Source organism: Kryptolebias marmoratus, linkage group LG9 (genome assembly GCF_001649575.2).
Source record: "Kryptolebias marmoratus isolate JLee-2015 linkage group LG9, ASM164957v2, whole genome shotgun sequence".
Classification (NCBI taxonomy): domain Eukaryota; kingdom Metazoa; phylum Chordata; class Actinopteri; order Cyprinodontiformes; family Rivulidae; genus Kryptolebias; species Kryptolebias marmoratus.
The window spans coordinates 25699398-25705805 of record NC_051438.1 but is presented as its reverse complement, the minus strand read 5'-3'; the positions used below and the strand labels follow the sequence as shown (position 1 = coordinate 25705805).

Genomic DNA, 6408 nt, shown 5'->3' with positions numbered 1-6408 from the left:
CATCGTTTGATGTGGTTCAGGATAACCTTTTTCATGTTTAGTTTCATATTTTGCAAAGAGTACCTTTAACTCCGAACTGGAACGCTTCTAATTGGCGGCATCAAACGGATGTTGTAAATTCCTGCAGGTCCTTTGAGTTTTCCCATTAATGAGTTGTTTACAGGTGCCGCTGTTTGCGCGTTGCTTACAGGCTGGAGGTCAAAGTTGGGCCTCGTCTGTGTTCACGGCCTACAGCGGTGCTGATAGGCAGAGAGAGGAGGCTGAGGACGGGATGCGCAGCGCACCAGCTGACAGGCGCATATCGGACAAAAGCGCAGCGGAGCGGGGAGCGAGCAGCCGCATCCTAAACCGAGGGAGGATTTTCTTTTTCTCCTGGCTTTCTCTTTTTTTCCACCCCGTTTTTGTTCTGAACATCCTGCACAGCTGCTTGGCGACAGGAAACACATAGCCTATCTGTGTTATCTCCTGAGGGGGGGGAACAGATGCATTGTTGGAAGTATACTGGCTGAGCTGATTCGCCGGGAGGACTGGGAAGATTTCGGAGCAGAGACACGTTTTCTCACGGAGCTGGCAGCTGAAGCTGTGTCTGCTGCTGCTGCTGCTGCTGAACGCAACCTCCAAGAAGAGCGAGTCGCTCCGAGACGTGCAGATCCGGTCCCAGCGTCCAGCCAGACCGAGAGGGCTTCCTGAAAGCAACACAAGAAAGAGAGAAGGTGTCCGAGAAGAATTAAGTCGTTGCCAGATTCTACACGCGCTGATTGTGAGCGGCAGCGTTCGGCGCGCGCGCAGCTGCCGGAGAGTTGGAGCAAAGCGCACCGCTGGAAGTTTAGGAGCCTCGGACAGACTCGCTCCTCACAGGTCAGTGAGCCCGAAGGTTTAGTTTTTTTTATTTGTCTTGTTCCAACCATGGAAGTGAAAGAAATATACGCAGAACAAATAATCCGCTGACCTCTGTTCAGTGTCTGATTTGCTCTTCAGCAAATTTTCCGAATCCGGAGACGCAACCTGCTGGGCTCCCTGCCCCAGTTTTCCATCTCTGCTTTCATAATCACGAAATGAATACTTTAATTCATACCTTGTTGATTTTTAATAGCAGTGGAATACTACCGTTTTAATGAGCACAAGATATTTCCGATCAGTCTTTTTGGGGAACCGCGTCGCAACATAAAGTTTAATTATAGAAGACACCGAGTTTGTAAAAGTGTCCAGAAGCTGCTTTACATTCATGAGTTTAAAGATTTAGCATCACGATTACAAGAAGGGGAAAAATAACAGGCAAGAAAAATGCATTACAGGCTATTTTTGCTTCTGCTTTCGAGCTATATTAAACTAATAATTTCTCAGTAAGGATAGCAATAACACCAACCTTCTCCCCAGCCTGTACCACCCCCCCTCTTTGTTTTCTAACCAGGGGCTGACACAGCTGAATGCTCCAAAAAGTGAACTTATCTGCGCATAAAATGCTATTAGAAAACCTAAAAGCCTTTCGTTTAGTGTAAATTAGCAGAATAAATAAGCTGCTCGGTCTAATAATTCAGCTGTTGATGAAGTTGCAGATGCACTAAGCTGGACTTGGTTTCTGCTTAAAGAAGTGCTGGGGAGCTTCTATTGACTTTGGGAAAGACCACTTCACTAGAGCATCTTCTGACATGTGGAAGAATGACATATAACACTTCAGATTCTCTGCAACAAAGAGTCACAGCTGCTGTTTTATTTAAAACGGAGTTTAAATCAAACAAAACCCTTCAGACACCAGTTGGGTTCGTTTTTCCCTCTCGCGGCTCTAAAGAGTGTATGGTGACTTGTCATGAGCTGGAGAGAAATGTTGATCTGATTTCACAGTGACACGGATCAGGCTAAACGTAGTCTGCGAAACACATGCATCCGAGTCCACACGATAGCCCAGGAGGACAAGTAGATCTGTTCAGCTAAATTGATTTATGGCTTTTGTCCCCAGTGCGATTGAGGAACTGCAGCAGTTGAGGCCATTTTCTGTTTTATGTTCCATGTCTGACAAGGACTGGAACAGTAAAGTAATGCAGATCGTCACCACTTCAGGCCTCTGTGATGAGTTATGACCGCTGAAAGGCTCATTGTGCCCCCGACCTGCCTGTAAATCACAGCACGTACCTCTGTTCGAATGAAAAAATAAGTTTATAAAGAAGTGGCAATGAAGAGAAACAACAAGAGACAACAGTCTGTATATATATATATATATATATATATATATATATATATATATATAATTTTTTTTGTGGCAGCTTGTAAATCTATAACGGTCACATTTTCTTTTTGAAGGCGCTCATCATATTTGAAATAGGCTTTACTGTAAAAGACATAACAATATATTTGACTCATTTCTCCCAGCGTCCTGATAAATGATGTGTTGTGGTGACACTTTTTTCAGAAACACACCTGGATTCAGAACGATGCTGGTGACTATTAGGCTGTCGACATATTTAGCACAGCTGCACAGAGAAAACTCGCTGTGGTTGACTATTAATAGACTGTGCCATAGTGTGGCAGGTGGTTATACATCTAGCACTGAGACATTTAGGCTTTCTGCTGTGACCCCTTGTTGAGGCTTTAATCTAATGCCTCAGCTTTTAACGCCGCCTCTCTTTTAGTCAACTCATCGAAGCAGGTGACTGCATTCTCCAGTGCAGAGTTTAGGAAGTTCTCCGCGTGATTTTTTTTTCCTTCAAACCATGCTTGGAGCTTAAAACTATCTAATTAATTCAGAAATATCAGACGAACTGTGTACACAACACCGCTGCTCCATTTTCATATCCTTAAGTAATTTTCCTTTTCATTATTCCTGTGGAGAATTTAATATTCTGTGTGATGAGAACTGCCTCCTTTAGGGATAACTTGAATCCTGCCCTAAACACTTTTATAGATTGTAAAACGGCAATCAAATGCCTCCCTTCCTGAGATCTGAATGGTGCGGAGGATGAGTCGATGCATGCGCCAGTAAAATCTCACCTTTGTGCTTCTTTATGCTGACAGTGGCCCCAGAGATGACCTGGGGGATTAAAACATTTGATATGCCAAGCAGCGTGGCCGAGTCGCCTGTTTCAACACATCCAGGCAAACATGTGAAGGTTAATGCAGCCTGACAAACTACCAACAGTTCCCTGGGCTTGACGGATCGGTTCCATGTCATATTTACTTTACATAATTGCTGCCCTCTAATCTGTTACTATTAACACACAGCCTGCCTTAGCTATTGTCTGCTGTACTCTCTTTCACCTGTTTTCTCTCTCGGTGCAGTTTTCCCTTTCCTCCCACGAGAGTAGCGCAACATCATGATAAATTGTGGACGTGGAAGTAAAGCATGCCGTGGTGCCGTCTTTTAGGTCTATTGAAATTTAAAATAACCAAGTTTTGCAACTTCAGTGAACTGACAGACTCATATTTTTTGCTTTTATGACGTCGAGTCTGAGAATTACTTGTGTTTTGCACGCTGATGGCTCACCTGCAGCAGTCTGTCCCGTTAAAAGAAAAAGATGAAAAAAAAAAAGAAAACAGAAAACAAAAGTTGAGTTTGGGATTTGTGCAAGTTGCCAAATTATTGCTGAAAGTCACCCTCGGATTTGGAAGGGAGAAGATTGCATGCTCTTGAAATGTGCTTAGAGAAGGGATATTTAGTGACAGCACTTGATGCATTACCATGGTCCTTAACTACATTGTATGCTGCACGGGCAGAGAAAAATACAGCATAAAAAACATGGCATATGCTTTATGCAGAAGTCCCTTATATATATATATAGCAGATTTGTTTCTTACCCGATTCATAAATATGTTGATAAATTCAGTATATAAGAGCTGGAGGCAGCTAAGAATATAAATGGAGATTTTGGTTAACATAGAGATGAATTTTCCATCTTGACAATCTAAAGTATGATATTATACACAAGAAACTAAAATTTGATTGGAAAGAAGAGACAAGTGTTCTCAAGGAAATGGCCAATGTACCTGTCGTATGGCAGTTAAGGACTGACTGCATGATCTATTGCATTGTGCATAACATGATCTAATTCTGCATCTCATTGTGCACATATGAGCAAATGTGCTGGTGATGATGCTGTGCGTAGGTGTCAACAGACAAAACAACCAAGGTGGTAATTGTTTGTGATGATCTGGGAGCCGTTCTATCGCTGTGCCTGAATTACTTAAAATCAAGAAAAGCAGATATCCAACTGGACAGTTTTTTTTTTTTTTTTGCTTTTTTTGTGTGTGTGATTTTGAGCTCTCAGGCTAAAGCAGGCTGAGATGAAAGCCACCTGCGATTAGCCACAGGATTCGGTCCTGCTGGTCCAACTTTGGATGCAGCACCACCTCACAACGTTGTAACCTACAGATTACCATTTATGGCTCAGCGAGCTCCAGTGGACTTTCTGGGTCAAGACCAAGTAGCAAGATTGGGCAGTGGGTTTGATTTTTGCAACAGTAAAACTCTCCCTGCATGTTCCAGGCTGAGCCTAGTGAGGAGAGCCAAAAAGAAATGTGCTTAGTTGTGTCATAGGGAGAATAAAATAGAAATGCATTGTGCTCTCAGCTTGTGAAAATTGCCCCGAGCGGTGTGTAGGTTCAGCTTTTGTGAAAATCCGGCAGGAATTATATATGATTTGAGGAACTGTTGCATATTTAAAAGATGTCAGAGGTCGTTGTTTTCTGGCTAATGCTGAAATCTTTACACTTTTTTATAGTTTTAATTTAAATTATCTTTCTGCTCTTCACAGTTATTCAGAATATTTAACCCATATTTTGCAGTGTTTTTTTTTTTTACATTTTCACAAAGCAATATCAATCTCAAAGGAGGATTCTCAGAAAAGCTTCAACCTTCTGAGGGCCTCAGATTTGGTCTTTTGTGGCCCCTAGACAGCCCAGTGGGAAGCTGGGTTGTAGCTATGCTTGTCAATGAAGCCGCTTGATGGCCTCAATAATTCAAACGACACGGCCTCTGTGATGCCGAAAGCCTCCGGTCTGAAGGGTGACGAAGAGCGATGATGAGGACGACACAGAGGCGCTAGTTTATGTGTGAAAGCCAGTCAGCAACAGATTCTCTGCTGATTTCTTGTCAGGAGGGCAAAGAGAAAGAAAATATGGAATATCAGACTACTGAAGAGTGTAAAACTGGTGCCTCGCAGTCAGTGTAATAGTATACAGGTCAGCAATCTTTGACTTCCAGTGACTCTTGGTGTGTATTCGGGAGTCTGTCTCCAGCCAATCACTGCATACCAGATTCTCCAAGTTTCACCCCTGGAAGCGGAAAATGCATTGTGATGTGATGAATTTTCAGATTGATGTTTCTTTTATAAGGCTTGCAGTGTTTCAATATTCTGATAGTGTACCATCATGACCTACATACTCCTTAAAATGCTGACAACTAAGGAATAAAACCATCTAGATTCTGTTTGCTATTGTTTATGCGGCACAATTGCCTATAGAGAAAATTCCCTCACTATCATAGTTGTTGTTCTGTGTGTGTATAATGTGTACTACTTCTAATTTAATGCCAGTCAAGAGAGTATAATGATTTATTTTTTCACATTTATGTAAATATGTATTTTTAACAATACACAAGCATCTTTGTTTGGTCAGATGTGTTAGTTTCCTCTAGTTGCAGCAGTGCTGGAGGATTGCATTCTCATTGCAGTATTCACCACTAAAGCTTGCCATCTTGGTCTGTTGTCTGCGGCTATTATGATTACTGTGTATATTCCATCTGCCCCTGCACATTCTAAAAGAAGGAGGGTTAGTTTGTGGTACAATCATGCGAGATGCATTTGAATGACACCCAGTGTCAGCACTTTAGAATACCTCTCCCCATTTGAGTTTTTATCTGCTCGCAGGGTTTGTATGCCCCCAGCATTTCAAATGTAGCTCGAGTCATGATTTTCAACTAGTGTGAGTGCTTAATAGGATCCTGCAGCAGATGTCCAGATTAGACTAAAGCTCGACTGATATTTGATAGAGAATTTTGCAATTAAAAATGCACTGTTTATCTGAATAAATAATATTCTTTGAATGATTCATTTTTTCCCGTCTTCAAATCATTCCAACCTATTTTCCTTTGTTTACCAGATATATTGTGTACTGAAATTGTTTCATTCTTGCGTTCTCCCTCTGTGGCGCTGAGATTGCTCTTTCCCTTCATTACAATGAAGCTGCCGTACTCCTACAATTTAATTTATTCCCCTTAACAATGGGTCGATCATCGGTTTGTCTGTAAATTGCCACAGGTCTGTGCAGCTGAATTTGTTTTACACAGGATGGAGTCATTTTGTTCTGAGTAAGCATTACATGACAATTTGTTGACGTTGTCTTGCAAGATTCTCAATAAAGTCAATGCACGTGAACTGCATTACTTCCTCAGATCCCCCATGTAAAACAACATTGCAG

General features: G+C 41.9%; 1 protein-coding gene across 5 annotated transcripts in view; it reads left to right on the top strand.

Moving 5' to 3' along the window:
- Nucleotides 1-281: 281 nt before the first annotated feature.
- The window catches only part of si:dkey-237h12.3 (teneurin-3), a 155398-nt gene continuing 149271 nt past the window's right edge, over nucleotides 282-6408 (top strand). For all 5 annotated transcript variants that reach the window (XM_017417447.3, XM_017417445.2, XM_017417444.2 and 2 more), the window contains exon 1: nucleotides 282-858. The gene's annotated coding sequence lies outside the window, so the exon portion shown is untranslated. The remainder of the gene's footprint in view (nucleotides 859-6408) is intronic.